The sequence below is a fragment of the Rhinoderma darwinii genome, unplaced genomic scaffold, assembly GCF_050947455.1.
Source record: "Rhinoderma darwinii isolate aRhiDar2 unplaced genomic scaffold, aRhiDar2.hap1 Scaffold_461, whole genome shotgun sequence".
In the NCBI taxonomy this organism is placed as follows: Eukaryota; Metazoa; Chordata; class Amphibia; order Anura; family Rhinodermatidae; genus Rhinoderma; species Rhinoderma darwinii.
This window is the reverse complement of record NW_027464005.1, coordinates 134,852-162,817: the sequence shown is the minus strand read 5'-3', so window position 1 is coordinate 162,817 and position 27,966 is coordinate 134,852. Positions and strand designations below refer to the sequence as shown.

Here is a 27,966-nt window from a genome sequence, read left to right as displayed (position 1 = left end):
TCAGAAAGACAGAAACAATAGCAAAGACAAAAAACACTTTTGGAATCTGCTTTTAGTCAACACATAAGGAAAGGGTGCACCGGTCCTGGAAATACTGCAATACCAGGTCAATGCGTGGAGTGGACAGAGCAAGCTCTATTTCCATCTCCCTGTTCTAAAAATCCATTTAATATATGGTCCCCAGATAGGGGACGTATCAGATATTAAACTGATAAGAACAGATACTACACTTGATCTTAGCCAAAAGGCCGAGAAGCGATAACCCGAACGGGCCGCGCGTTGCCCGAGCCTGCCCGATACTGCTGTTCAGCCCTTGCAGCGATTCAGCCTACTTCTAGGCAATTCCATGGGGCCCTGCAGGCTCACACACTCACAGCTACACGGGAGGTGAATAAAGGCCGGAGAGGAAGCCAGACAGGATTTGCTTCTTTTGCTTGCACCACAATGCAGTGCTGAAAGAGGAGGAATCTACATAAAAACGCCTTCCTGGCAACGGCCAAATGCCCTGCTGCCATGCAGATAAACACTGGCAGCGGCAGCAAGTGCATGCCCACAGCCACCCCTTGTTCCTTCACACCTTGTATCAGCTGTAATCCAGTCCAGTCCAGTGCTGCCTGCTGAGCAGCACTGACCAACACTGCCTGGGCCCAGGCTTTTATCTCTGAGGCCCCATTATGATGTCAGAAAGCTGGCTCTGGAATCCTGAGGGCTCCACTATGACACGTGCAAAGTTCCGTCTGAACTTTATATAAGACGGTGAGGCTCAGTCAGTCACTCAGTGTTGCCTGAGAGGGCAACACTGCAACAGCCGGCCGCCAGGCTGTCTTTTTTTTGCACAGCTAGTTGCCTCCAGGAGGCCACAAGAGGGAGACAAGGGACTGCAAAATGGAAAATAGGCATCCACCAACTTTACAGACAACTTCTCCTTGCTCCTACAACCTCCATCCTTGCACAGTTTGTTATTCTTCTAGGTAACATAGTAACAAATCCAAATTGCTGCTCTCTTTGTAGGCAAGCAAGGCTTTGTTGCAACTGCAATTCTTACTTCTTCTTGAAATGTAGGGACGACAGTACATTCCATCACATCCATCTAGTGTACACAGGTAGGTCCATTGTGGCGGGCAGGCGAGCGGGCGGGCTGCTTTATTGGCTGTTTGCTGTTCCCCTACTCCACTCCACTATTTGACTGTTGTGCTGCATCAATCAATCAATCAATCAATCAATCAATCAATCAATCAATCAATCAATCAGTGGCTGGCTCAGGTGCAGCTCTTTAACTTACCTAAAAGGGAGGGCGGAGAGAAGACAAGGAAGGTGAATGAGGTGTTCCAATGTGAAATGCCGGAAACACAGAAACACAGACGACACACAACAAGAGGTGGCAATCTATTCATTAATTGCATTTAATCAATGAGCTCATTATCACTCATGCATTGTCCAACAGGTGTTGAAATAATGGGATTAAAAGGGGAGATCCCTTCAGAAAGACAGAAACAATAGCAAAGACAAAAAACACTTTTGGAATCTGCTTTTAGTCAACACATAAGGAAAGGGTGCACCGGTCCTGGAAATACTGCAATACCAGGTCAATGCGTGGAGTGGACAGAGCAAGCTCTATTTCCATCTCCCTGTTCTAAAAATCCATTTAATATATGGTCCCCAGATAGGGGACGTATCAGATATTAAACTGATAAGAACAGATACTACACTTGATCTTAGCCAAAAGGCCGAGAAGCGATAACCCGAACGGGCCGCGCGTTGCCCGAGCCTGCCCGATACTGCTGTTCAGCCCTTGCAGCGATTCAGCCTACTTCTAGGCAATTCCATGGGGCCCTGCAGGCTCACACACTCACAGCTACACGGGAGGTGAATAAAGGCCGGAGAGGAAGCCAGACAGGATTTGCTTCTTTTGCTTTCACCACAATGCAGTGCTGAAAGAGGAGGAATCTACATAAAAACGCCTTCCTGGCAACGCCCAAATGCCCTGCTGCCATGCAGATAAACACTGGCAGCGGCAGCAAGTGCATGCCCACAGCCACCCCTTGTTCCTTCACACCTTGTATCAGCTGTAATCCAGTCCAGTCCAGTGCTGCCTGCTGAGCAGCACTGACCAACACTGCCTGGGCCCAGGCTTTTATCTCTGAGGCCCCATTATGATGTCAGAAAGCTGGCTCTGGAATCCTGAGGGCTCCACTATGACACGTGCAAAGTTCCGTCTGAACTTTATATAAGACGGTGAGGCTCAGTCAGTCACTCAGTGTTGCCTGAGAGGGCAACACTGCAACAGCCGGCCGCCAGGCTGTCTTTTTTTTGCACAGCTAGTTGCCTCCAGGAGGCCACAAGAGGGAGACAAGGGACTGCAAAATGGAAAATAGGCATCCACCAACTTTACAGACAACTTCTCCTTGCTCCTACAACCTCCATCCTTGCACAGTTTGTTATTCTTCTAGGTAACATAGTAACAAATCCAAATTGCTGCTCTCTTTGTAGGCAAGCAAGGCTTTGTTGCAACTGCAATTCTTACTTCTTCTTGAAATGTAGGGACGACAGTACATTCCATCACATCCATCTAGTGTACACAGGTAGGTCCATTGTGGCGGGCAGGCGAGCGGGCGGGCTGCTTTATTGGCTGTTTGCTGTTCCCCTACTCCACTCCACTATTTGACTGTTGTGCTGCATCAATCAATCAATCAATCAATCAATCAATCAATCAATCAATCAATCAATCAATCAGTGGCTGGCTCAGGTGCAGCTCTTTAACTTACCTAAAAGGGAGGGCGGAGAGAAGACAAGGAAGGTGAATGAGGTGTTCCAATGTGAAATGCCGGAAACACAGAAACACAGACGACACACAACAAGAGGTGGCAATCTATTCATTAATTGCATTTAATCAATGAGCTCATTATCACTCATGCATTGTCCAACAGGTGTTGAAATAATGGGATTAAAAGGGGAGATCCCTTCAGAAAGACAGAAACAATAGCAAAGACAAAAAACACTTTTGGAATCTGCTTTTAGTCAACACATAAGGAAAGGGTGCACCGGTCCTGGAAATACTGCAATACCAGGTCAATGCGTGGAGTGGACAGAGCAAGCTCTATTTCCATCTCCCTGTTCTAAAAATCCATTTAATATATGGTCCCCAGATAGGGGACGTATCAGATATTAAACTGATAAGAACAGATACTACACTTGATCTTAGCCAAAAGGCCGAGAAGCGATAACCCGAACGGGCCGCGCGTTGCCCGAGCCTGCCCGATACTGCTGTTCAGCCCTTGCAGCGATTCAGCCTACTTCTAGGCAATTCCATGGGGCCCTGCAGGCTCACACACTCACAGCTACACGGGAGGTGAATAAAGGCCGGAGAGGAAGCCAGACAGGATTTGCTTTTTTTGCTTGCACCACAATGCAGTGCTGAAAGAGGAGGAATCTACATAAAAACGCCTTCCTGGCAACGCCCAAATGCCCTGCTGCCATGCAGATAAACACTGGCAGCGGCAGCAAGTGCATGCCCACAGCCACCCCTTGTTCCTTCACACCTTGTATCAGCTGTAATCCAGTCCAGTCCAGTGCTGCCTGCTGAGCAGCACTGACCAACACTGCCTGGGCCCAGGCTTTTATCTCTGAGGCCCCATTATGATGTCAGAAAGCTGGCTCTGGAATCCTGAGGGCTCCACTATGACACGTGCAAAGTTCCGTCTGAACTTTATATAAGACGGTGAGGCTCAGTCAGTCACTCAGTGTTGCCTGAGAGGGCAACACTGCAACAGCCGGCCGCCAGGCTGTCTTTTTTTTGCACAGCTAGTTGCCTCCAGGAGGCCACAAGAGGGAGACAAGGGACTGCAAAATGGAAAATAGGCATCCACCAACTTTACAGACAACTTCTCCTTGCTCCTACAACCTCCATCCTTGCACAGTTTGTTATTCTTCTAGGTAACATAGTAACAAATCCAAATTGCTGCTCTCTTTGTAGGCAAGCAAGGCTTTGTTGCAACTGCAATTCTTACTTCTTCTTGAAATGCAGGGACGACAGTACATTCCATCACATCCATCTAGTGTACACAGGTAGGTCCATTGTGGCGGGCAGGCGAGCGGGCGGGCTGCTTTATTGGCTGTTTGCTGTTCCCCTACTCCACTCCACTATTTGACTGTTGTGCTGCATCAATCAATCAATCAATCAATCAATCAATCAATCAGTGGCTGGCTCAGGTGCAGCTCTTTAACTTACCTAAAAGGGAGGGCGGAGAGAAGACAAGGTGAATGAGGTGTTCCAATGTGAAATGCCGGAAACACAGAAACACAGACGACACACAACAAGAGGTGGCAATCTATTCATTAATTGCATTTAATCAATGAGCTCATTATCACTCATGCATTGTCCAACAGGTGTTGAAATAATGGGATTAAAAGGGGAGATCCCTTCAGAAAGACAGAAACAATAGCAAAGACAAAAAACACTTTTGGAATCTGCTTTTAGTCAACACATAAGGAAAGGGTGCTCCGGTCCTGGAAATACTGCAATACCAGGTCAATGCGTGGAGTGGACAGAGCAAGCTCTATTTCCATCTCCCTGTTCTAAAAATCCATTTAATATATGGTCCCCAGATAGGGGACGTATCAGATATTAAACTGATAAGAACAGATACTACACTTGATCTTAGCCAAAAGGCCGAGAAGCGATAACCCGAACGGGCCGCGCGTTGCCCGAGCCTGCCCGATACTGCTGTTCAGCCCTTGCAGCGATTCAGCCTACTTCTAGGCAATTCCATGGGGCCCTGCAGGCTCACACACTCACAGCTACACGGGAGGTGAATAAAGGCCGGAGAGGAAGCCAGACAGGATTTGCTTCTTTTGCTTGCACCACAATGCAGTGCTGAAAGAGGAGGAATCTACATAAAAACGCCTTCCTGGCAACGCCCAAATGCCCTGCTGCCATGCAGATAAACACTGGCAGCGGCAGCAAGTGCATGCCCACAGCCACCCCTTGTTCCTTCACACCTTGTATCAGCTGTAATCCAGTCCAGTCCAGTGCTGCCTGCTGAGCAGCACTGACCAACACTGCCTGGGCCCAGGCTTTTATCTCTGAGGCCCCATTATGATGTCAGAAAGCTGGCTCTGGAATCCTGAGGGCTCCACTATGACACGTGCAAAGTTCCGTCTGAACTTTATATAAGACGGTGAGGCTCAGTCAGTCACTCAGTGTTGCCTGAGAGGGCAACACTGCAACAGCCGGCCGCCAGGCTGTCTTTTTTTTGCACAGCTAGTTGCCTCCAGGAGGCCACAAGAGGGAGACAAGGGACTGCAAAATGGAAAATAGGCATCCACCAACTTTACAGACAACTTCTCCTTGCTCCTACAACCTCCATCCTTGCACAGTTTGTTATTCTTCTAGGTAACATAGTAACAAATCCAAATTGCTGCTCTCTTTGTAGGCAAGCAAGGCTTTGTTGCAACTGCAATTCTTACTTCTTCTTGAAATGCAGGGACGACAGTACATTCCATCACATCCATCTAGTGTACACAGGTAGGTCCATTGTGGCGGGCAGGCGAGCGGGCGGGCTGCTTTATTGGCTGTTTGCTGTTCCCCTACTCCACTCCACTATTTGACTGTTGTGCTGCATCAATCAATCAATCAATCAATCAATCAATCAATCAATCAATCAATCAATCAATCAGTGGCTGGCTCAGGTGCAGCTCTTTAACTTACCTAAAAGGGAGGGCGGAGAGAAGACAAGGAAGGTGAATGAGGTGTTCCAATGTGAAATGCCGGAAACACAGAAACACAGACGACACACAACAAGAGGTGGCAATCTATTCATTAATTGCATTTAATCAATGAGCTCATTATCACTCATGCATTGTCCAACAGGTGTTGAAATAATGGGATTAAAAGGGGAGATCCCTTCAGAAAGACAGAAACAATAGCAAAGACAAAAAACACTTTTGGAATCTGCTTTTAGTCAACACATAAGGAAAGGGTGCACCGGTCCTGGAAATACTGCAATACCAGGTCAATGCGTGGAGTGGACAGAGCAAGCTCTATTTCCATCTCCCTGTTCTAAAAATCCATTTAATATATGGTCCCCAGATAGGGGACGTATCAGATATTAAACTGATAAGAACAGATACTACACTTGATCTTAGCCAAAAGGCCGAGAAGCGATAACCCGAACGGGCCGCGCGTTGCCCGAGCCTGCCCGATACTGCTGTTCAGCCCTTGCAGCGATTCAGCCTACTTCTAGGCAATTCCATGGGGCCCTGCAGGCTCACACACTCACAGCTACACGGGAGGTGAATAAAGGCCGGAGAGGAAGCCAGACAGGATTTGCTTCTTTTGCTTGCACCACAATGCAGTGCTGAAAGAGGAGGAATCTACATAAAAACGCCTTCCTGGCAACGCCCAAATGCCCTGCTGCCATGCAGATAAACACTGGCAGCGGCAGCAAGTGCATGCCCACAGCCACCCCTTGTTCCTTCACACCTTGTATCAGCTGTAATCCAGTCCAGTCCAGTGCTGCCTGCTGAGCAGCACTGACCAACACTGCCTGGGCCCAGGCTTTTATCTCTGAGGCCCCATTATGATGTCAGAAAGCTGGCTCTGGAATCCTGAGGGCTCCACTATGACACGTGCAAAGTTCCGTCTGAACTTTATATAAGACGGTGAGGCTCAGTCAGTCACTCAGTGTTGCCTAAGAGGGCAACACTGCAACAGCCGGCCGCCAGGCTGTCTTTTTTTTGCACAGCTAGTTGCCTCCAGGAGGCCACAAGAGGCAGACAAGGGACTGCAAAATGGAAAATAGGCATCCACCAACTTTACAGACAACTTCTCCTTGCTCCTACAACCTCCATCCTTGCACAGTTTGTTATTCTTCTAGGTAACATAGTAACAAATCCAAATTGCTGCTCTCTTTGTAGGCAAGCAAGGCTTTGTTGCAACTGCAATTCTTACTTCTTCTTGAAATGTAGGGACGACAGTACATTCCATCACATCCATCTAGTGTACACAGGTAGGTCCATTGTGGCGGGCAGGCGAGCGGGCGGGCTGCTTTATTGGCTGTTTGCTGTTCCCCTACTCCACTCCACTATTTGACTGTTGTGCTGCATCAATCAATCAATCAATCAATCAATCAATCAATCAATCAATCAATCAATCAATCAATCAATCAATCAATCAATCAGTGGCTGGCTCAGGTGCAGCTCTTTAACTTACCTAAAAGGGAGGGCGGAGAGAAGACAAGGAAGGTGAATGAGGTGTTCCAATGTGAAATGCCGGAAACACAGAAACACAGACGACACACAACAAGAGGTGGCAATCTATTCATTAATTGCATTTAATCAATGAGCTCATTATCACCCATGCATTGTCCAACAGGTGTTGAAATAATGGGATTAAAAGGGGAGATCCCTTCAGAAAGACAGAAACAATAGCAAAGACAAAAAACACTTTTGGAATCTGCTTTTAGTCAACACATAAGGAAAGGGTGCACCGGTCCTGGAAATACTGCAATACCAGGTCAATGCGTGGAGTGGACAGAGCAAGCTCTATTTCCATCTCCCTGTTCTAAAAATCCATTTAATATATGGTCCCCAGATAGGGGACGTATCAGATATTAAACTGATAAGAACAGATACTACACTTGATCTTAGCCAAAAGGCCGAGAAGCGATAACCCGAACGGGCCGCGCGTTGCCCGAGCCTGCCCGATACTGCTGTTCAGCCCTTGCAGCGATTCAGCCTACTTCTAGGCAATTCCATGGGGCCCTGCAGGCTCACACACTCACAGCTACACGGGAGGTGAATAAAGGCCGGAGAGGAAGCCAGACAGGATTTGCTTCTTTTGCTTGCACCACAATGCAGTGCTGAAAGAGGAGGAATCTACATAAAAACGCCTTCCTGGCAACGCCCAAATGCCCTGCTGCCATGCAGATAAACACTGGCAGCGGCAGCAAGTGCATGCCCACAGCCACCCCTTGTTCCTTCACACCTTGTATCAGCTGTAATCCAGTCCAGTCCAGTGCTGCCTGCTGAGCAGCACTGACCAACACTGCCTGGGCCCAGGCTTTTATCTCTGAGGCCCCATTATGATGTCAGAAAGCTGGCTCTGGAATCCTGAGGGCTCCACTATGACACGTGCAAAGTTCCGTCTGAACTTTATATAAGACGGTGAGGCTCAGTCAGTCACTCAGTGTTGCCTGAGAGGGCAACACTGCAACAGCCGGCCGCCAGGCTGTCTTTTTTTTGCACAGCTAGTTGCCTCCAGGAGGCCACAAGAGGGAGACAAGGGACTGCAAAATGGAAAATAGGCATCCACCAACTTTACAGACAACTTCTCCTTGCTCCTACAACCTCCATCCTTGCACAGTTTGTTATTCTTCTAGGTAACATAGTAACAAATCCAAATTGCTGCTCTCTTTGTAGGCAAGCAAGGCTTTGTTGCAACTGCAATTCTTACTTCTTCTTGAAATGCAGGGACGACAGTACATTCCATCACATCCATCTAGTGTACACAGGTAGGTCCATTGTGGCGGGCAGGCGAGCGGGCGGGCTGCTTTATTGGCTGTTTGCTGTTCCCCTACTCCACTCCACTATTTGACTGTTGTGCTGCATCAATCAATCAATCAATCAATCAATCAATCAATCAATCAATCAATCAATCAATCAGTGGCTGGCTCAGGTGCAGCTCTTTAACTTACCTAAAAGGGAGGGCGGAGAGAAGACAAGGAAGGTGAATGAGGTGTTCCAATGTGAAATGCCGGAAACACAGAAACACAGACGACACACAACAAGAGGTGGCAATCTATTCATTAATTGCATTTAATCAATGAGCTCATTATCACTCATGCATTGTCCAACAGGTGTTGAAATAATGGGATTAAAAGGGGAGATCCCTTCAGAAAGACAGAAACAATAGCAAAGACAAAAAACACTTTTGGAATCTGCTTTTAGTCAACACATAAGGAAAGGGTGCACCGGTCCTGGAAATACTGCAATACCAGGTCAATGCGTGGAGTGGACAGAGCAAGCTCTATTTCCATCTCCCTGTTCTAAAAATCCATTTAATATATGGTCCCCAGATAGGGGACGTATCAGATATTAAACTGATAAGAACAGATACTACACTTGATCTTAGCCAAAAGGCCGAGAAGCGATAACCCGAACGGGCCGCGCGTTGCCCGAGCCTGCCCGATACTGCTGTTCAGCCCTTGCAGCGATTCAGCCTACTTCTAGGCAATTCCATGGGGCCCTGCAGGCTCACACACTCACAGCTACACGGGAGGTGAATAAAGGCCGGAGAGGAAGCCAGACAGGATTTGCTTCTTTTGCTTGCACCACAATGCAGTGCTGAAAGAGGAGGAATCTACATAAAAACACCTTCCTGGCAACGCCCAAATGCCCTGCTGCCATGCAGATAAACACTGGCAGCGGCAGCAAGTGCATGCCCACAGCCACCCCTTGTTCCTTCACACCTTGTATCAGCTGTAATCCAGTCCAGTCCAGTGCTGCCTGCTGAGCAGCACTGACCAACACTGCCTGGGCCCAGGCTTTTATCTCTGAGGCCCCATTATGATGTCAGAAAGCTGGCTCTGGAATCCTGAGGGCTCCACTATGACACGTGCAAAGTTCCGTCTGAACTTTATATAAGACGGTGAGGCTCAGTCAGTCACTCAGTGTTGCCTGAGAGGGCAACACTGCAACAGCCGGCCGCCAGGCTGTCTTTTTTTTGCACAGCTAGTTGCCTCCAGGAGGCCACAAGAGGGAGACAAGGGACTGCAAAATGGAAAATAGGCATCCACCAACTTTACAGACAACTTCTCCTTGCTCCTACAACCTCCATCCTTGCACAGTTTGTTATTCTTCTAGGTAACATAGTAACAAATCCAAATTGCTGCTCTCTTTGTAGGCAAGCAAGGCTTTGTTGCAACTGCAATTCTTACTTCTTCTTGAAATGTAGGGACGACAGTACATTCCATCACATCCATCTAGTGTACACAGGTAGGTCCATTGTGGCGGGCAGGCGAGCGGGCGGGCTGCTTTATTGGCTGTTTGCTGTTCCCCTACTCCACTCCACTATTTGACTGTTGTGCTGCATCAATCAATCAATCAATCAATCAATCAATCAATCAATCAATCAATCAGTGGCTGGCTCAGGTGCAGCTCTTTAACTTACCTAAAAGGGAGGGCGGAGAGAAGACAAGGAAGGTGAATGAGGTGTTCCAATGTGAAATGCCGGAAACACAGAAACACAGACGACACACAACAAGAGGTGGCAATCTATTCATTAATTGCATTTAATCAATGAGCTCATTATCACTCATGCATTGTCCAACAGGTGTTGAAATAATGGGATTAAAAGGGGAGATCCCTTCAGAAAGACAGAAACAATAGCAAAGACAAAAAACACTTTTGGAATCTGCTTTTAGTCAACACATAAGGAAAGGGTGCACCGGTCCTGGAAATACTGCAATACCAGGTCAATGCGTGGAGTGGACAGAGCAAGCTCTATTTCCATCTCCCTGTTCTAAAAATCCATTTAATATATGGTCCCCAGATAGGGGACGTATCAGATATTAAACTGATAAGAACAGATACTACACTTGATCTTAGCCAAAAGGCCGAGAAGCGATAACCCGAACGGGCCGCGCGTTGCCCGAGCCTGCCCGATACTGCTGTTCAGCCCTTGCAGCGATTCAGCCTACTTCTAGGCAATTCCATGGGGCCCTGCAGGCTCACACACTCACAGCTACACGGGAGGTGAATAAAGGCCGGAGAGGAAGCCAGACAGGATTTGCTTCTTTTGCTTGCACCACAATGCAGTGCTGAAAGAGGAGGAATCTACATAAAAACGCCTTCCTGGCAACGCCCAAATGCCCTGCTGCCATGCAGATAAACACTGGCAGCGGCAGCAAGTGCATGCCCACAGCCACCCCTTGTTCCTTCACACCTTGTATCAGCTGTAATCCAGTCCAGTCCAGTGCTGCCTGCTGAGCAGCACTGACCAACACTGCCTGGGCCCAGGCTTTTATCTCTGAGGCCCCATTATGATGTCAGAAAGCTGGCTCTGGAATCCTGAGGGCTCCACTATGACACGTGCAAAGTTCCGTCTGAACTTTATATAAGACGGTGAGGCTCAGTCAGTCACTCAGTGTTGCCTGAGAGGGCAACACTGCAACAGCCGGCCGCCAGGCTGTCTTTTTTTTGCACAGCTAGTTGCCTCCAGGAGGCCACAAGAGGGAGACAAGGGACTGCAAAATGGAAAATAGGCATCCACCAACTTTACAGACAACTTCTCCTTGCTCCTACAACCTCCATCCTTGCACAGTTTGTTATTCTTCTAGGTAACATAGTAACAAATCCAAATTGCTGCTCTCTTTGTAGGCAAGCAAGGCTTTGTTGCAACTGCAATTCTTACTTCTTCTTGAAATGTAGGGACGACAGTACATTCCATCACATCCATCTAGTGTACACAGGTAGGTCCATTGTGGCGGGCAGGCGAGCGGGCGGGCTGCTTTATTGGCTGTTTGCTGTTCCCCTACTCCACTCCACTATTTGACTGTTGTGCTGCATCAATCAATCAATCAATCAATCAATCAATCAATCAATCAATCAATCAATCAATCAGTGGCTGGCTCAGGTGCAGCTCTTTAACTTACCTAAAAGGGAGGGCGGAGAGAAGACAAGGAAGGTGAATGAGGTGTTCCAATGTGAAATGCCGGAAACACAGAAACACAGACGACACACAACAAGAGGTGGCAATCTATTCATTAATTGCATTTAATCAATGAGCTCATTATCACTCATGCATTGTCCAACAGGTGTTGAAATAATGGGATTAAAAGGGGAGATCCCTTCAGAAAGACAGAAACAATAGCAAAGACAAAAAACACTTTTGGAATCTGCTTTTAGTCAACACATAAGGAAAGGGTGCACCGGTCCTGGAAATACTGCAATACCAGGTCAATGCGTGGAGTGGACAGAGCAAGCTCTATTTCCATCTCCCTGTTCTAAAAATCCATTTAATATATGGTCCCCAGATAGGGGACGTATCAGATATTAAACTGATAAGAACAGATACTACACTTGATCTTAGCCAAAAGGCCGAGAAGTGATAACCCGAACGGGCCGCGCGTTGCCCGAGCCTGCCCGATACTGCTGTTCAGCCCTTGCAGCGATTCAGCCTACTTCTAGGCAATTCCATGGGGCCCTGCAGGCTCACACACTCACAGCTACACGGGAGGTGAATAAAGGCCGGAGAGGAAGCCAGACAGGATTTGCTTCTTTTGCTTGCACCACAATGCAGTGCTGAAAGAGGAGGAATCTACATAAAAACGCCTTCCTGGCAACGCCCAAATGCCCTGCTGCCATGCAGATAAACACTGGCAGCGGCAGCAAGTACATGCCCACAGCCACCCCTTGTTCCTTCACACCTTGTATCAGCTGTAATCCAGTCCAGTCCAGTGCTGCCTGCTGAGCAGCACTGACCAACACTGCCTGGGCCCAGGCTTTTATCTCTGAGGCCCCATTATGATGTCAGAAAGCTGGCTCTGGAATCCTGAGGGCTCCACTATGACACGTGCAAAGTTCCGTCTGAACTTTATATAAGACGGTGAGGCTCAGTCAGTCACTCAGTGTTGCCTGAGAGGGCAACACTGCAACAGCCGGCCGCCAGGCTGTCTTTTTTTTGCACAGCTAGTTGCCTCCAGGAGGCCACAAAAGGGAGACAAGGGACTGCAAAATGGAAAATAGGCATCCACCAACTTTACAGACAACTTCTCCTTGCTCCTACAACCTCCATCCTTGCACAGTTTGTTATTCTTCTAGGTAACATAGTAACAAATCCAAATTGCTGCTCTCTTTGTAGGCAAGCAAGGCTTTGTTGCAACTGCAATTCTTACTTCTTCTTGAAATGTAGGGACGACAGTACATTCCATCACATCCATCTAGTGTACACAGGTAGGTCCATTGTGGCGGGCAGGCGAGCGGGCGGGCTGCTTTATTGGCTGTTTGCTGTTCCCCTACTCCACTCCACTATTTGACTGTTGTGCTGCATCAATCAATCAATCAATCAATCAATCAATCAATCAATCAATCAATCAATCAATCAATCAGTGGCTGGCTCAGGTGCAGCTCTTTAACTTACCTAAAAGGGAGGGCGGAGAGAAGACAAGGAAGGTGAATGAGGTGTTCCAATGTGAAATGCCGGAAACACAGAAACACAGACGACACACAACAAGAGGTGGCAATCTATTCATTAATTGCATTTAATCAATGAGCTCATTATCACTCATGCATTGTCCAACAGGTGTTGAAATAATGGGATTAAAAGGGGAGATCCCTTCAGAAAGACAGAAACAATAGCAAAGACAAAAAACACTTTTGGAATCTGCTTTTAGTCAACACATAAGGAAAGGGTGCACCGGTCCTGGAAATACTGCAATACCAGGTCAATGCGTGGAGTGGACAGAGCAAGCTCTATTTCCATCTCCCTGTTCTAAAAATCCATTTAATATATGGTCCCCAGATAGGGGACGTATCAGATATTAAACTGATAAGAACAGATACTACACTTGATCTTAGCCAAAAGGCCGAGAAGCGATAACCCGAACGGGCCGCGCGTTGCCCGAGCCTGCCCGATACTGCTGTTCAGCCCTTGCAGCGATTCAGCCTACTTCTAGGCAATTCCATGGGGCCCTGCAGGCTCACACACTCACAGCTACACGGGAGGTGAATAAAGGCCGGAGAGGAAGCCAGACAGGATTTGCTTCTTTTGCTTGCACCACAATGCAGTGCTGAAAGAGGAGGAATCTACATAAAAACGCCTTCCTGGCAACGCCCAAATGCCCTGCTGCCATGCAGATAAACACTGGCAGCGGCAGCAAGTGCATGCCCACAGCCACCCCTTGTTCCTTCACACCTTGTATCAGCTGTAATCCAGTCCAGTCCAGTGCTGCCTGCTGAGCAGCACTGACCAACACTGCCTGGGCCCAGGCTTTTATCTCTGAGGCCCCATTATGATGTCAGAAAGCTGGCTCTGGAATCCTGAGGGCTCCACTATGACACGTGCAAAGTTCCGTCTGAACTTTATATAAGACGGTGAGGCTCAGTCAGTCACTCAGTGTTGCCTGAGAGGGCAACACTGCAACAGCCGGCCGCCAGGCTGTCTTTTTTTTGCACAGCTAGTTGCCTCCAGGAGGCCACAAGAGGGAGACAAGGGACTGCAAAATGGAAAATAGGCATCCACCAACTTTACAGACAACTTCTCCTTGCTCCTACAACCTCCATCCTTGCACAGTTTGTTATTCTTCTAGGTAACATAGTAACAAATCCAAATTGCTGCTCTCTTTGTAGGCAAGCAAGGCTTTGTTGCAACTGCAATTCTTACTTCTTCTTGAAATGTAGGGACGACAGTACATTCCATCACATCCATCTAGTGTACACAGGTAGGTCCATTGTGGCGGGCAGGCGAGCGGGCGGGCTGCTTTATTGGCTGTTTGCTGTTCCCCTACTCCACTCCACTATTTGACTGTTGTGCTGCATCAATCAATCAATCAATCAATCAATCAATCAATCAATCAATCAATCAATCAATCAGTGGCTGGCTCAGGTGCAGCTCTTTAACTTACCTAAAAGGGAGGGCGGAGAGAAGACAAGGAAGGTGAATGAGGTGTTCCAATGTGAAATGCCGGAAACACAGAAACACAGACGACACACAACAAGAGGTGGCAATCTATTCATTAATTGCATTTAATCAATGAGCTCATTATCACTCATGCATTGTCCAACAGGTGTTGAAATAATGGGATTAAAAGGGGAGATCCCTTCAGAAAGACAGAAACAATAGCAAAGACAAAAAACACTTTTGGAATCTGCTTTTAGTCAACACATAAGGAAAGGGTGCACCGGTCCTGGAAATATTGCAATACCAGGTCAATGCGTGGAGTGGACAGAGCAAGCTCTATTTCCATCTCCCTGTTCTAAAAATCCATTTAATATATGGTCCCCAGATAGGGGACGTATCAGATATTAAACTGATAAGAACAGATACTACACTTGATCTTAGCCAAAAGGCCGAGAAGCGATAACCCGAACGGGCCGCGCGTTGCCCGAGCCTGCCCGATACTGCTGTTCAGCCCTTGCAGCGATTCAGCCTACTTCTAGGCAATTCCATGGGGCCCTGCAGGCTCACACACTCACAGCTACACGGGAGGTGAATAAAGGCCGGAGAGGAAGCCAGACAGGATTTGCTTCTTTTGCTTGCACCACAATGCAGTGCTGAAAGAGGAGGAATCTACATAAAAACACCTTCCTGGCAACGCCCAAATGCCCTGCTGCCATGCAGATAAACACTGGCAGCGGCAGCAAGTGCATGCCCACAGCCACCCCTTGTTCCTTCACACCTTGTATCAGCTGTAATCCAGTCCAGTCCAGTGCTGCCTGCTGAGCAGCACTGACCAACACTGCCTGGGCCCAGGCTTTTATCTCTGAGGCCCCATTATGATGTCAGAAAGCTGGCTCTGGAATCCTGAGGGCTCCACTATGACACGTGCAAAGTTCCGTCTGAACTTTATATAAGACGGTGAGGCTCAGTCAGTCACTCAGTGTTGCCTGAGAGGGCAACACTGCAACAGCCGGCCGCCAGGCTGTCTTTTTTTTGCACAGCTAGTTGCCTCCAGGAGGCCACAAGAGGGAGACAAGGGACTGCAAAATGGAAAATAGGCATCCACCAACTTTACAGACAACTTCTCCTTGCTCCTACAACCTCCATCCTTGCACAGTTTGTTATTCTTCTAGGTAACATAGTAACAAATCCAAATTGCTGCTCTCTTTGTAGGCAAGCAAGGCTTTGTTGCAACTGCAATTCTTACTTCTTCTTGAAATGTAGGGACGACAGTACATTCCATCACATCCATCTAGTGTACACAGGTAGGTCCATTGTGGCGGGCAGGCGAGCGGGCGGGCTGCTTTATTGGCTGTTTGCTGTTCCCCTACTCCACTCCACTATTTGACTGTTGTGCTGCATCAATCAATCAATCAATCAATCAATCAATCAATCAATCAATCAATCAATCAATCAGTGGCTGGCTCAGGTGCAGCTCTTTAACTTACCTAAAAGGGAGGGCGGAGAGAAGACAAGGAAGGTGAATGAGGTGTTCCAATGTGAAATGCCGGAAACACAGAAACACAGACGACACACAACAAGAGGTAGCAATCTATTCATTAATTGCATTTAATCAATGAGCTCATTATCACTCATGCATTGTCCAACAGGTGTTGAAATAATGGGATTAAAAGGGGAGATCCCTTCAGAAAGACAGAAACAATAGCAAAGACAAAAAACACTTTTGGAATCTGCTTTTAGTCAACACATAAGGAAAGGGTGCACCGGTCCTGGAAATACTGCAATACCAGGTCAATGCGTGGAGTGGACAGAGCAAGCTCTATTTCCATCTCCCTGTTCTAAAAATCCATTTAATATATGGTCCCCAGATAGGGGACGTATCAGATATTAAACTGATAAGAACAGATACTACACTTGATCTTAGCCAAAAGGCCGAGAAGCGATAACCCGAACGGGCCAACCCGAACGGGCCGCGCGTTGCCCGAGCCTGCCCGATACTGCTGTTCAGCCCTTGCAGCGATTCAGCCTACTTCTAGGCAATTCCATGGGGCCCTGCAGGCTCACACACTCACAGCTACACGGGAGGTGAATAAAGGCCGGAGAGGAAGCCAGACAGGATTTGCTTCTTTTGCTTGCACCACAATGCAGTGCTGAAAGAGGAGGAATCTACATAAAAACGCCTTCCTGGCAACGCCCAAATGCCCTGCTGCCATGCAGATAAACACTGGCAGCGGCAGCAAGTGCATGCCCACAGCCACCCCTTGTTCCTTCACACCTTGTATCAGCTGTAATCCAGTCCAGTCCAGTGCTGCCTGCTGAGCAGCACTGACCAACACTGCCTGGGCCCAGGCTTTTATCTCTGAGGCCCCATTATGATGTCAGAAAGCTGGCTCTGGAATCCTGAGGGCTCCACTATGACACGTGCAAAGTTCCGTCTGAACTTTATATAAGACGGTGAGGCTCAGTCAGTCACTCAGTGTTGCCTGAGAGGGCAACACTGCAACAGCCGGCCGCCAGGCTGTCTTTTTTTTGCACAGCTAGTTGCCTCCAGGAGGCCACAAGAGGGAGACAAGGGACTGCAAAATGGAAAATAGGCATCCACCAACTTTACAGACAACTTCTCCTTGCTCCTACAACCTCCATCCTTGCACAGTTTGTTATTCTTCTAGGTAACATAGTAACAAATCCAAATTGCTGCTCTCTTTGTAGGCAAGCAAGGCTTTGTTGCAACTGCAATTCTTACTTCTTCTTGAAATGTAGGGACGACAGTACATTCCATCACATCCATCTAGTGTACACAGGTAGGTCCATTGTGGCGGGCAGGCGAGCGGGCGGGCTGCTTTATTGGCTGTTTGCTGTTCCCCTACTCCACTCCACTATTTGACTGTTGTGCTGCATCAATCAATCAATCAATCAATCAATCAATCAATCAATCAATCAATCAATCAATCAGTGGCTGGCTCAGGTGCAGCTCTTTAACTTACCTAAAAGGGAGGGCGGAGAGAAGACAAGGAAGGTGAATGAGGTGTTCCAATGTGAAATGCCGGAAACACAGAAACACAGACGACACACAACAAGAGGTGGCAATCTATTCATTAATTGCATTTAATCAATGAGCTCATTATCACTCATGCATTGTCCAACAGGTGTTGAAATAATGGGATTAAAAGGGGAGATCCCTTCAGAAAGACAGAAACAATAGCAAAGACAAAAAACACTTTTGGAATCTGCTTTTAGTCAACACATAAGGAAAGGGTGCACCGGTCCTGGAAATACTGCAATACCAGGTCAATGCGTGGAGTGGACAGAGCAAGCTCTATTTCCATCTCCCTGTTCTAAAAATCCATTTAATATATGGTCCCCAGATAGGGGACGTATCAGATATTAAACTGATAAGAACAGATACTACACTTGATCTTAGCCAAAAGGCCGAGAAGCGATAACCCGAACGGGCCGCGCGTTGCCCGAGCCTGCCCGATACTGCTGTTCAGCCCTTGCAGCGATTCAGCCTACTTCTAGGCAATTCCATGGGGCCCTGCAGGCTCACACACTCACAGCTACACGGGAGGTGAATAAAGGCCGGAGAGGAAGCCAGACAGGATTTGCTTCTTTTGCTTGCACCACAATGCAGTGCTGAAAGAGGAGGAATCTACATAAAAACGCCTTCCTGGCAACGCCCAAATGCCCTGCTGCCATGCAGATAAACACTGGCAGCGGCAGCAAGTGCATGCCCACAGCCACCCCTTGTTCCTTCACACCTTGTATCAGCTGTAATCCAGTCCAGTCCAGTGCTGCCTGCTGAGCAGCACTGACCAACACTGCCTGGGCCCAGGCTTTTATCTCTGAGGCCCCATTATGATGTCAGAAAGCTGGCTCTGGAATCCTGAGGGCTCCACTATGACACGTGCAAAGTTCCGTCTGAACTTTATATAAGACGGTGAGGCTCAGTCAGTCACTCAGTGTTGCCTGAGAGGGCAACACTGCAACAGCCGGCCGCCAGGCTGTCTTTTTTTTGCACAGCTAGTTGCCTCCAGGAGGCCACAAGAGGGAGACAAGGGACTGCAAAATGGAAAATAGGCATCCACCAACTTTACAGACAACTTCTCCTTGCTCCTACAACCTCCATCCTTGCACAGTTTGTTATTCTTCTAGGTAACATAGTAACAAATCCAAATTGCTGCTCTCTTTGTAGGCAAGCAAGGCTTTGTTGCAACTGCAATTCTTACTTCTTCTTGAAATGTAGGGACGACAGTACATTCCATCACATCCATCTAGTGTACACAGGTAGGTCCATTGTGGCGGGCAGGCGAGCGGGCGGGCTGCTTTATTGGCTGTTTGCTGTTCCCCTACTCCACTCCACTATTTGACTGTTGTGCTGCATCAATCAATCAATCAATCAATCAATCAATCAATCAATCAATCAATCAATCAATCAGTGGCTGGCTCAGGTGCAGCTCTTTAACTTACCTAAAAGGGAGGGCGGAGAGAAGACAAGGAAGGTGAATGAGGTGTTCCAATGTGAAATGCCGGAAACACAGAAACACAGACGACACACAACAAGAGGTGGCAATCTATTCATTAATTGCATTTAATCAATGAGCTCATTATCACTCATGCATTGTCCAACAGGTGTTGAAATAATGGGATTAAAAGGGGAGATCCCTTTAGAAAGACAGAAACAATAGCAAAGACAAAAAACACTTTTGGAATCTGCTTTTAGTCAACACATAAGGAAAGGGTGCACCGGTCCTGGAAATACTGCAATACCAGGTCAATGCGTGGAGTGGACAGAGCAAGCTCTATTTCCATCTCCCTGTTCTAAAAATCCATTTAATATATGGTCCCCAGATAGGGGACGTATCAGATATTAAACTGATAAGAACAGATACTACACTTGATCTTAGCCAAAAGGCCGAGAAGCGATAACCCGAACGGGCCGCGCGTTGCCCGAGCCTGCCCGATACTGCTGTTCAGCCCTTGCAGCGATTCAGCCTACTTCTAGGCAATTCCATGGGGCCCTGCAGGCTCACACACTCACAGCTACACGGGAGGTGAATAAAGGCCGGAGAGGAAGCCAGACAGGATTTGCTTCTTTTGCTTGCACCACAATGCAGTGCTGAAAGAGGAGGAATCTACATAAAAACGCCTTCCTGGCAACGCCCAAATGCCCTGCTGCCATGCAGATAAACACTGGCAGCGGCAGCAAGTGCATGCCCACAGCCACCCCTTGTTCCTTCACACCTTGTATCAGCTGTAATCCAGTCCAGTCCAGTGCTGCCTGCTGAGCAGCACTGACCAACACTGCCTGGGCCCAGGCTTTTATCTCTGAGGCCCCATTATGATGTCAGAAAGCTGGCTCTGGAATCCTGAGGGCTCCACTATGACACGTGCAAAGTTCCGTCTGAACTTTATATAAGACGGTGAGGCTCAGTCAGTCACTCAGTGTTGCCTGAGAGGGCAACACTGCAACAGCCGGCCGCCAGGCTGTCTTTTTTTTGCACAGCTAGTTGCCTCCAGGAGGCCACAAGAGGGAGACAAGGGACTGCAAAATGGAAAATAGGCATCCACCAACTTTACAGACAACTTCTCCTTGCTCCTACAACCTCCATCCTTGCACAGTTTGTTATTCTTCTAGGTAACATAGTAACAAATCCAAATTGCTGCTCTCTTTGTAGGCAAGCAAGGCTTTGTTGCAACTGCAATTCTTACTTCTTCTTGAAATGTAGGGACGACAGTACATTCCATCACATCCATCTAGTGTACACAGGTAGGTCCATTGTGGCGGGCAGGCGAGCGGGCGGGCTGCTTTATTGGCTGTTTGCTGTTCCCCTACTCCACTCCACTATTTGACTGTTGTGCTGCATCAATCAATCAATCAATCAATCAATCAATCAATCAATCAATCAATCAATCAATCAATCAATCAATCAGTGGCTGGCTCAGGTGCAGCTCTTTAACTTACCTAAAAGGGAGGGCGGAGAGAAGACAAGGAAGGTGAATGAGGTGTTCCAATGTGAAATGCCGGAAACACAGAAACACAGACGACACACAACAAGAGGTGGCAATCTATTCATTAATTGCATTTAATCAATGAGCTCATTATCACTCATGCATTGTCCAACAGGTGTTGAAATAATGGGATTAAAAGGGGAGATCCCTTCAGAAAGACAGAAACAATAGCAAAGACAAAAAACACTTTTGGAATCTGCTTTTAGTCAACACATAAGGAAAGGGTGCACCGGTCCTGGAAATACTGCAATACCAGGTCAATGCGTGGAGTGGACAGAGCAAGCTCTATTTCCATCTCCCTGTTCTAAAAATCCATTTAATATATGGTCCCCAGATAGGGGACGTATCAGATATTAAACTGATAAGAACAGATACTACACTTGATCTTAGCCAAAAGGCCGAGAAGCGATAACCCGAACGGGCCGCGCGTTGCCCGAGCCTGCCCGATACTGCTGTTCAGCCCTTGCAGCGATTCAGCCTACTTCTAGGCAATTCCATGGGGCCCTGCAGGCTCACACACTCACAGCTACACGGGAGGTGAATAAAGGCCGGAGAGGAAGCCAGACAGGATTTGCTTCTTTTGCTTGCACCACAATGCAGTGCTGAAAGAGGAGGAATCTACATAAAAACGCCTTCCTGGCAACGCCCAAATGCCCTGCTGCCATGCAGATAAACACTGGCAGCGGCAGCAAGTGCATGCCCACAGCCACCCCTTGTTCCTTCACACCTTGTATCAGCTGTAATCCAGTCCAGTCCAGTGCTGCCTGCTGAGCAGCACTGACCAACACTGCCTGGGCCCAGGCTTTTATCTCTGAGGCCCCATTATGATGTCAGAAAGCTGGCTCTGGAATCCTGAGGGCTCCACTATGACACGTGCAAAGTTCCGTCTGAACTTTATATAAGACGGTGAGGCTCAGTCAGTCACTCAGTGTTGCCTGAGAGGGCAACACTGCAACAGCCGGCCGCCAGGCTGTCTTTTTTTTGCACAGCTAGTTGCCTCCAGGAGGCCACAAGAGGGAGACAAGGGACTGCAAAATGGAAAATAGGCATCCACCAACTTTACAGACAACTTCTCCTTGCTCCTACAACCTCCATCCTTGCACAGTTTGTTATTCTTCTAGGTAACATAGTAACAAATCCAAATTGCTACTCTCTTTGTAGGCAAGCAAGGCTTTGTTGCAACTGCAATTCTTACTTCTTCTTGAAATGTAGGGACGACAGTACATTCCATCACATCCATCTAGTGTACACAGGTAGGTCCATTGTGGCGGGCAGGCGAGCGGGCGGGCTGCTTTATTGGCTGTTTGCTGTTCCCCTACTCCACTCCACTATTTGACTGTTGTGCTGCATCAATCAATCAATCAATCAATCAATCAATCAATCAATCAATCAGTGGCTGGCTCAGGTGCAGCTCTTTAACTTACCTAAAAGGGAGGGCGGAGAGAAGACAAGGAAGGTGAATGAGGTGTTCCAATGTGAAATGCCGGAAACACAGAAACACAGACGACACACAACAAGAGGTGGCAATCTATTCATTAATTGCATTTAATCAATGAGCTCATTATCACTCATGCATTGTCCAACAGGTGTTGAAATAATGGGATTAAAAGGGGAGATCCCTTCAGAAAGACAGAAACAATAGCAAAGACAAAAAACACTTTTGGAATCTGCTTTTAGTCAACACATAAGGAAAGGGTGCACCGGTCCTGGAAATACTGCAATACCAGGTCAATGCGTGGAGTGGACAGAGCAAGCTCTATTTCCATCTCCCTGTTCTAAAAATCCATTTAATATATGGTCCCCAGATAGGGGACGTATCAGATATTAAACTGATAAGAACAGATACTACACTTGATCTTAGCCAAAAGGCCGAGAAGCGATAACCCGAACGGGCCGCGCGTTGCCCGAGCCTGCCCGATACTGCTGTTCAGCCCTTGCAGCGATTCAGCCTACTTCTAGGCAATTCCATGGGGCCCTGCAGGCTCACACACTCACAGCTACACGGGAGGTGAATAAAGGCCGGAGAGGAAGCCAGACAGGATTTGCTTCTTTTGCTTGCACCACAATGCAGTGCTGAAAGAGGAGGAATCTACATAAAAACGCCTTCCTGGCAACGCCCAAATGCCCTGCTGCCATGCAGATAAACACTGGCAGCGGCAGCAAGTGCATGCCCACAGCCACCCCTTGTTCCTTCACACCTTGTATCAGCTGTAATCCAGTCCAGTCCAGTGCTGCCTGCTGAGCAGCACTGACCAACACTGCCTGGGCCCAGGCTTTTATCTCTGAGGCCCCATTATGATGTCAGAAAGCTGGCTCTGGAATCCTGAGGGCTCCACTATGACACGTGCAAAGTTCCGTCTGAACTTTATATAAGACGGTGAGGCTCAGTCAGTCACTCAGTGTTGCCTGAGAGGGCAACACTGCAACAGCCGGCCGCCAGGCTGTCTTTTTTTTGCACAGCTAGTTGCCTCCAGGAGGCCACAAGAGGGAGACAAGGGACTGCAAAATGGAAAATAGGCATCCACCAACTTTACAGACAACTTCTCCTTGCTCCTACAACCTCCATCCTTGCACAGTTTGTTATTCTTCTAGGTAACATAGTAACAAATCCAAATTGCTGCTCTCTTTGTAGGCAAGCAAGGCTTTGTTGCAACTGCAATTCTTACTTCTTCTTGAAATGTAGGGACGACAGTACATTCCATCACATCCATCTAGTGTACACAGGTAGGTCCATTGTGGCGGGCAGGCGAGCGGGCGGGCTGCTTTATTGGCTGTTTGCTGTTCCCCTACTCCACTCCACTATTTGACTGTTGTGCTGCATCAATCAATCAATCAATCAATCAATCAATCAATCAATCAATCAATCAGTGGCTGGCTCAGGTGCAGCTCTTTAACTTACCTAAAAGGGAGGGCGGAGAGAAGACAAGGAAGGTGAATGAGGTGTTCCAATGTGAAATGCCGGAAACACAGAAACACAGACGACACACAACAAGAGGTGGCAATCTATTCATTAATTGCATTTAATCAATGAGCTCATTATCACTCATGCATTGTCCAACAGGTGTTGAAATAATGGGATTAAAAGGGGAGATCCCTTCAGAAAGACAGAAACAATAGCAAAGACAAAAAACACTTTTGGAATCTGCTTTTAGTCAACACATAAGGAAAGGGTGCACCGGTCCTAGAAATACTGCAATACCAGGTCAATGCGTGGAGTGGACAGAGCAAGCTCTATTTCCATCTCCCTGTTCTAAAAATCCATTTAATATATGGTCCCCAGATAGGGGACGTATCAGATATTAAACTGATAAGAACAGATACTACACTTGATCTTAGCCAAAAGGCCGAGAAGCGATAACCCGAACGGGCCGCGCGTTGCCCGAGCCTGCCCGATACTGCTGTTCAGCCCTTGCAGCGATTCAGCCTACTTCTAGGCAATTCCATGGGGCCCTGCAGGCTCACACACTCACAGCTACACGGGAGGTGAATAAAGGCCGGAGAGGAAGCCAGACAGGATTTGCTTCTTTTGCTTGCACCACAATGCAGTGCTGAAAGAGGAGGAATCTACATAAAAACGCCTTCCTGGCAACGCCCAAATGCCCTGCTGCCATGCAGATAAACACTGGCAGCGGCAGCAAGTGCATGCCCACAGCCACCCCTTGTTCCTTCACACCTTGTATCAGCTGTAATCCAGTCCAGTCCAGTGCTGCCTGCTGAGCAGCACTGACCAACACTGCCTGGGCCCAGGCTTTTATCTCTGAGGCCCCATTATGATGTCAGAAAGCTGGCTCTGGAATCCTGAGGGCTCCACTATGACACGTGCAAAGTTCCGTCTGAACTTTATATAAGACGGTGAGGCTCAGTCAGTCACTCAGTGTTGCCTGAGAGGGCAACACTGCAACAGCCGGCCGCCAGGCTGTCTTTTTTTTGCACAGCTAGTTGCCTCCAGGAGGCCACAAGAGGGAGACAAGGGACTGCAAAATGGAAAATAGGCATCCACCAACTTTACAGACAACTTCTCCTTGCTCCTACAACCTCCATCCTTGCACAGTTTGTTATTCTTCTAGGTAACATAGTAACAAATCCAAATTGCTGCTCTCTTTGTAGGCAAGCAAGGCTTTGTTGCAACTGCAATTCTTACTTCTTCTTGAAATGTAGGGACGACAGTACATTCCATCACATCCATCTAGTGTACACAGGTAGGTCCATTGTGGCGGGCAGGCGAGCGGGCGGGCTGCTTTATTGGCTGTTTGCTGTTCCCCTACTCCACTCCACTATTTGACTGTTGTGCTGCATCAATCAATCAATCAATCAATCAATCAATCAATCAATCAGTGGCTGGCTCAGGTGCAGCTCTTTAACTTACCTAAAAGGGAGGGCGGAGAGAAGACAAGGAAGGTGAATGAGGTGTTCCAATGTGAAATGCCGGAAACACAGAAACACAGACGACACACAACAAGAGGTGGCAATCTATTCATTAATTGCATTTAATCAATGAGCTCATTATCACTCATGCATTGTCCAACAGGTGTTGAAATAATGGGATTAAAAGGGGAGATCCCTTCAGAAAGACAGAAACAATAGCAAAGACAAAAAACACTTTTGGAATCTGCTTTTAGTCAACACATAAGGAAAGGGTGCACCGGTCCTGGAAATACTGCAATACCAGGTCAATGCGTGGAGTGGACAGAGCAAGCTCTATTTCCATCTCCCTGTTCTAAAAATCCATTTAATATATGGTCCCCAGATAGGGGACGTATCAGATATTAAACTGATAAGAACAGATACTACACTTGATCTTAGCGAAAAGGCCGAGAAGCGATAACCCGAACGGGCCGCGCGTTGCCCGAGCCTGCCCGATACTGCTGTTCAGCCCTTGCAGCGATTCAGCCTACTTCTAGGCAATTCCATGGGGCCCTGCAGGCTCACACACTCACAGCTACACGGGAGGTGAATAAAGGCCGGAGAGGAAGCCAGACAGGATTTGCTTCTTTTGCTTGCACCACAATGCAGTGCTGAAAGAGGAGGAATCTACATAAAAACGCCTTCCTGGCAACGCCCAAATGCCCTGCTGCCATGCAGATAAACACTGGCAGCGGCAGCAAGTGCATGCCCACAGCCACCCCTTGTTCCTTCACACCTTGTATCAGCTGTAATCCAGTCCAGTCCAGTGCTGCCTGCTGAGCAGCACTGACCAACACTGCCTGGGCCCAGGCTTTTATCTCTGAGGCCCCATTATGATGTCAGAAAGCTGGCTCTGGAATCCTGAGGGCTCCACTATGACACGTGCAAAGTTCCGTCTGAACTTTATATAAGACGGTGAGGCTCAGTCAGTCACTCAGTGTTGCCTGAGAGGGCAACACTGCAACAGCCGGCCGCCAGGCTGTCTTTTTTTTGCACAGCTAGTTGCCTCCAGGAGGCCACAAGAGGGAGACAAGGGACTGCAAAATGGAAAATAGGCATCCACCAACTTTACAGACAACTTCTCCTTGCTCCTACAACCTCCATCCTTGCACAGTTTGTTATTCTTCTAGGTAACATAGTAACAAATCCAAATTGCTGCTCTCTTTGTAGGCAAGCAAGGCTTTGTTGCAACTGCAATTCTTACTTCTTCTTGAAATGTAGGGACGACAGTACATTCCATCACATCCATCTAGTGTACACAGGTAGGTCCATTGTGGCGGGCAGGCGAGCGGGCGGGCTGCTTTATTGGCTGTTTGCTGTTCCCCTACTCCACTCCACTATTTGACTGTTGTGCTGCATCAATCAATCAATCAATCAATCAATCAATCAATCAATCAATCAATCAATCAGTGGCTGGCTCAGGTGCAGCTCTTTAACTTACCTAAAAGGGAGGGCGGAGAGAAGACAAGGAAGGTGAATGAGGTGTTCCAATGTGAAATGCCGGAAACACAGAAACACAGACGACACACAACAAGAGGTGGCAATCTATTCATTAATTGCATTTAATCAATGAGCTCATTATCACTCATGCATTGTCCAACAGGTGTTGAAATAATGGGATTAAAAGGGGAGATCCCTTCAGAAAGACAGAAACAATAGCAAAGACAAAAAACACTTTTGGAATCTGCTTTTAGTCAACACATAAGGAAAGGGTGCACCGGTCCTGGAAATACTGCAATACCAGGTCAATGCGTGGAGTGGACAGAGCAAGCTCTATTTCCATCTCCCTGTTCTAAAAATCCATTTAATATATGGTCCCCAGATAGGGGACGTATCAGATATTAAACTGATAAGAACAGATACTACACTTGATCTTAGCCAAAAGGCCGAGAAGCGATAACCCGAACGGGCCGCGCGTTGCCCGAGCCTGCCCGATACTGCTGTTCAGCCCTTGCAGCGATTCAGCCTACTTCTAGGCAATTCCATGGGGCCCTGCAGGCTCACACACTCACAGCTACACGGGAGGTGAATAAAGGCCGGAGAGGAAGCCAGACAGGATTTGCTTCTTTTGCTTGCACCACAATGCAGTGCTGAAAGAGGAGGAATCTACATAAAAACGCCTTCCTGGCAACGCCCAAATGCCCTGCTGCCATGCAGATAAACACTGGCAGCGGCAGCAAGTGCATGCCCACAGCCACCCCTTGTTCCTTCACACCTTGTATCAGCTGTAATCCAGTCCAGTCCAGTGCTGCCTGCTGAGCAGCACTGACCAACACTGCCTGGGCCCAGGCTTTTATCTCTGAGGCCCCATTATGATGTCAGAAAGCTGGCTCTGGAATCCTGAGGGCTCCACTATGACACGTGCAAAGTTCCGTCTGAACTTTATATAAGACGGTGAGGCTCAGTCAGTCACTCAGTGTTGCCTGAGAGGGCAACACTGCAACAGCCGGCCGCCAGGCTGTCTTTTTTTTGCACAGCTAGTTGCCTCCAGGAGGCCACAAGAGGGAGACAAGGGACTGCAAAATGGAAAATAGGCATCCACCAACTTTACAGACAACTTCTCCTTGCTCCTACAACCTCCATCCTTGCACAGTTTGTTATTCTTCTAGGTAACATAGTAACAAATCCAAATTGCTGCTCTCTTTGTAGGCAAGCAAGGCTTTGTTGCAACTGCAATTCTTACTTCTTCTTGAAATGTAGGGACGACAGTACATTCCATCACATCCATCTAGTGTACACAGGTAGGTCCATTGTGGCGGGCAGGCGAGCGGGCGGGCTGCTTTATTGGCTGTTTGCTGTTCCCCTACTCCACTCCACTATTTGACTGTTGTGCTGCATCAATCAATCAATCAATCAATCAATCAATCAATCAATCAATCAGTGGCTGGCTCAGGTGCAGCTCTTTAACTTACCTAAAAGGGAGGGCGGAGAGAAGA

General features: G+C 47.8%; 19 non-coding genes across 19 annotated transcripts; all 19 read right to left on the bottom strand.

The window, feature by feature from the left end:
* Positions 1 to 69: 69 nt before the first annotated feature.
* Positions 70 to 260, bottom strand: LOC142718195 (U2 spliceosomal RNA). The gene has a single exon (XR_012872327.1). It is a non-coding gene; the product is annotated as a U2 spliceosomal RNA (small nuclear RNA).
* Positions 261 to 1,548: 1,288 nt separating this feature from the next.
* On the bottom strand, positions 1,549 to 1,739 carry LOC142718194 (U2 spliceosomal RNA). The gene has a single exon (XR_012872326.1). It is a non-coding gene; the product is annotated as a U2 spliceosomal RNA (small nuclear RNA).
* Positions 1,740 to 3,031: 1,292 nt separating this feature from the next.
* LOC142718193 (U2 spliceosomal RNA) lies at positions 3,032 to 3,222 on the bottom strand. Its single transcript, XR_012872325.1, has one exon. It is a non-coding gene; the product is annotated as a U2 spliceosomal RNA (small nuclear RNA).
* A 1,268-nt stretch (positions 3,223 to 4,490) lies between these two features.
* Positions 4,491 to 4,681, bottom strand: LOC142718260 (U2 spliceosomal RNA). The gene has a single exon (XR_012872393.1). It is a non-coding gene; the product is annotated as a U2 spliceosomal RNA (small nuclear RNA).
* Positions 4,682 to 5,973: 1,292 nt separating this feature from the next.
* On the bottom strand, positions 5,974 to 6,164 carry LOC142718191 (U2 spliceosomal RNA). The gene has a single exon (XR_012872322.1). It is a non-coding gene; the product is annotated as a U2 spliceosomal RNA (small nuclear RNA).
* A 1,312-nt stretch (positions 6,165 to 7,476) lies between these two features.
* Positions 7,477 to 7,667, bottom strand: LOC142718190 (U2 spliceosomal RNA). Its single transcript, XR_012872321.1, has one exon. It is a non-coding gene; the product is annotated as a U2 spliceosomal RNA (small nuclear RNA).
* A 1,292-nt stretch (positions 7,668 to 8,959) lies between these two features.
* LOC142718189 (U2 spliceosomal RNA) lies at positions 8,960 to 9,150 on the bottom strand. Its single transcript, XR_012872320.1, has one exon. It is a non-coding gene; the product is annotated as a U2 spliceosomal RNA (small nuclear RNA).
* A 1,284-nt stretch (positions 9,151 to 10,434) lies between these two features.
* LOC142718187 (U2 spliceosomal RNA) lies at positions 10,435 to 10,625 on the bottom strand. Its single transcript, XR_012872319.1, has one exon. It is a non-coding gene; the product is annotated as a U2 spliceosomal RNA (small nuclear RNA).
* Positions 10,626 to 11,917: 1,292 nt separating this feature from the next.
* Positions 11,918 to 12,108, bottom strand: LOC142718248 (U2 spliceosomal RNA). The gene has a single exon (XR_012872381.1). It is a non-coding gene; the product is annotated as a U2 spliceosomal RNA (small nuclear RNA).
* A 1,296-nt stretch (positions 12,109 to 13,404) lies between these two features.
* Positions 13,405 to 13,595, bottom strand: LOC142718186 (U2 spliceosomal RNA). Its single transcript, XR_012872318.1, has one exon. It is a non-coding gene; the product is annotated as a U2 spliceosomal RNA (small nuclear RNA).
* A 1,292-nt stretch (positions 13,596 to 14,887) lies between these two features.
* LOC142718246 (U2 spliceosomal RNA) lies at positions 14,888 to 15,078 on the bottom strand. The gene has a single exon (XR_012872378.1). It is a non-coding gene; the product is annotated as a U2 spliceosomal RNA (small nuclear RNA).
* A 1,292-nt stretch (positions 15,079 to 16,370) lies between these two features.
* Positions 16,371 to 16,561, bottom strand: LOC142718185 (U2 spliceosomal RNA). Its single transcript, XR_012872317.1, has one exon. It is a non-coding gene; the product is annotated as a U2 spliceosomal RNA (small nuclear RNA).
* A 1,306-nt stretch (positions 16,562 to 17,867) lies between these two features.
* LOC142718184 (U2 spliceosomal RNA) lies at positions 17,868 to 18,058 on the bottom strand. Its single transcript, XR_012872316.1, has one exon. It is a non-coding gene; the product is annotated as a U2 spliceosomal RNA (small nuclear RNA).
* A 1,292-nt stretch (positions 18,059 to 19,350) lies between these two features.
* On the bottom strand, positions 19,351 to 19,541 carry LOC142718183 (U2 spliceosomal RNA). Its single transcript, XR_012872315.1, has one exon. It is a non-coding gene; the product is annotated as a U2 spliceosomal RNA (small nuclear RNA).
* A 1,304-nt stretch (positions 19,542 to 20,845) lies between these two features.
* On the bottom strand, positions 20,846 to 21,036 carry LOC142718182 (U2 spliceosomal RNA). The gene has a single exon (XR_012872314.1). It is a non-coding gene; the product is annotated as a U2 spliceosomal RNA (small nuclear RNA).
* Positions 21,037 to 22,316: 1,280 nt separating this feature from the next.
* On the bottom strand, positions 22,317 to 22,507 carry LOC142718181 (U2 spliceosomal RNA). Its single transcript, XR_012872313.1, has one exon. It is a non-coding gene; the product is annotated as a U2 spliceosomal RNA (small nuclear RNA).
* Positions 22,508 to 23,791: 1,284 nt separating this feature from the next.
* LOC142718256 (U2 spliceosomal RNA) lies at positions 23,792 to 23,982 on the bottom strand. Its single transcript, XR_012872388.1, has one exon. It is a non-coding gene; the product is annotated as a U2 spliceosomal RNA (small nuclear RNA).
* Positions 23,983 to 25,258: 1,276 nt separating this feature from the next.
* On the bottom strand, positions 25,259 to 25,449 carry LOC142718263 (U2 spliceosomal RNA). The gene has a single exon (XR_012872396.1). It is a non-coding gene; the product is annotated as a U2 spliceosomal RNA (small nuclear RNA).
* Positions 25,450 to 26,737: 1,288 nt separating this feature from the next.
* LOC142718179 (U2 spliceosomal RNA) lies at positions 26,738 to 26,928 on the bottom strand. Its single transcript, XR_012872311.1, has one exon. It is a non-coding gene; the product is annotated as a U2 spliceosomal RNA (small nuclear RNA).
* Positions 26,929 to 27,966: the final 1,038 nt, after the last annotated feature.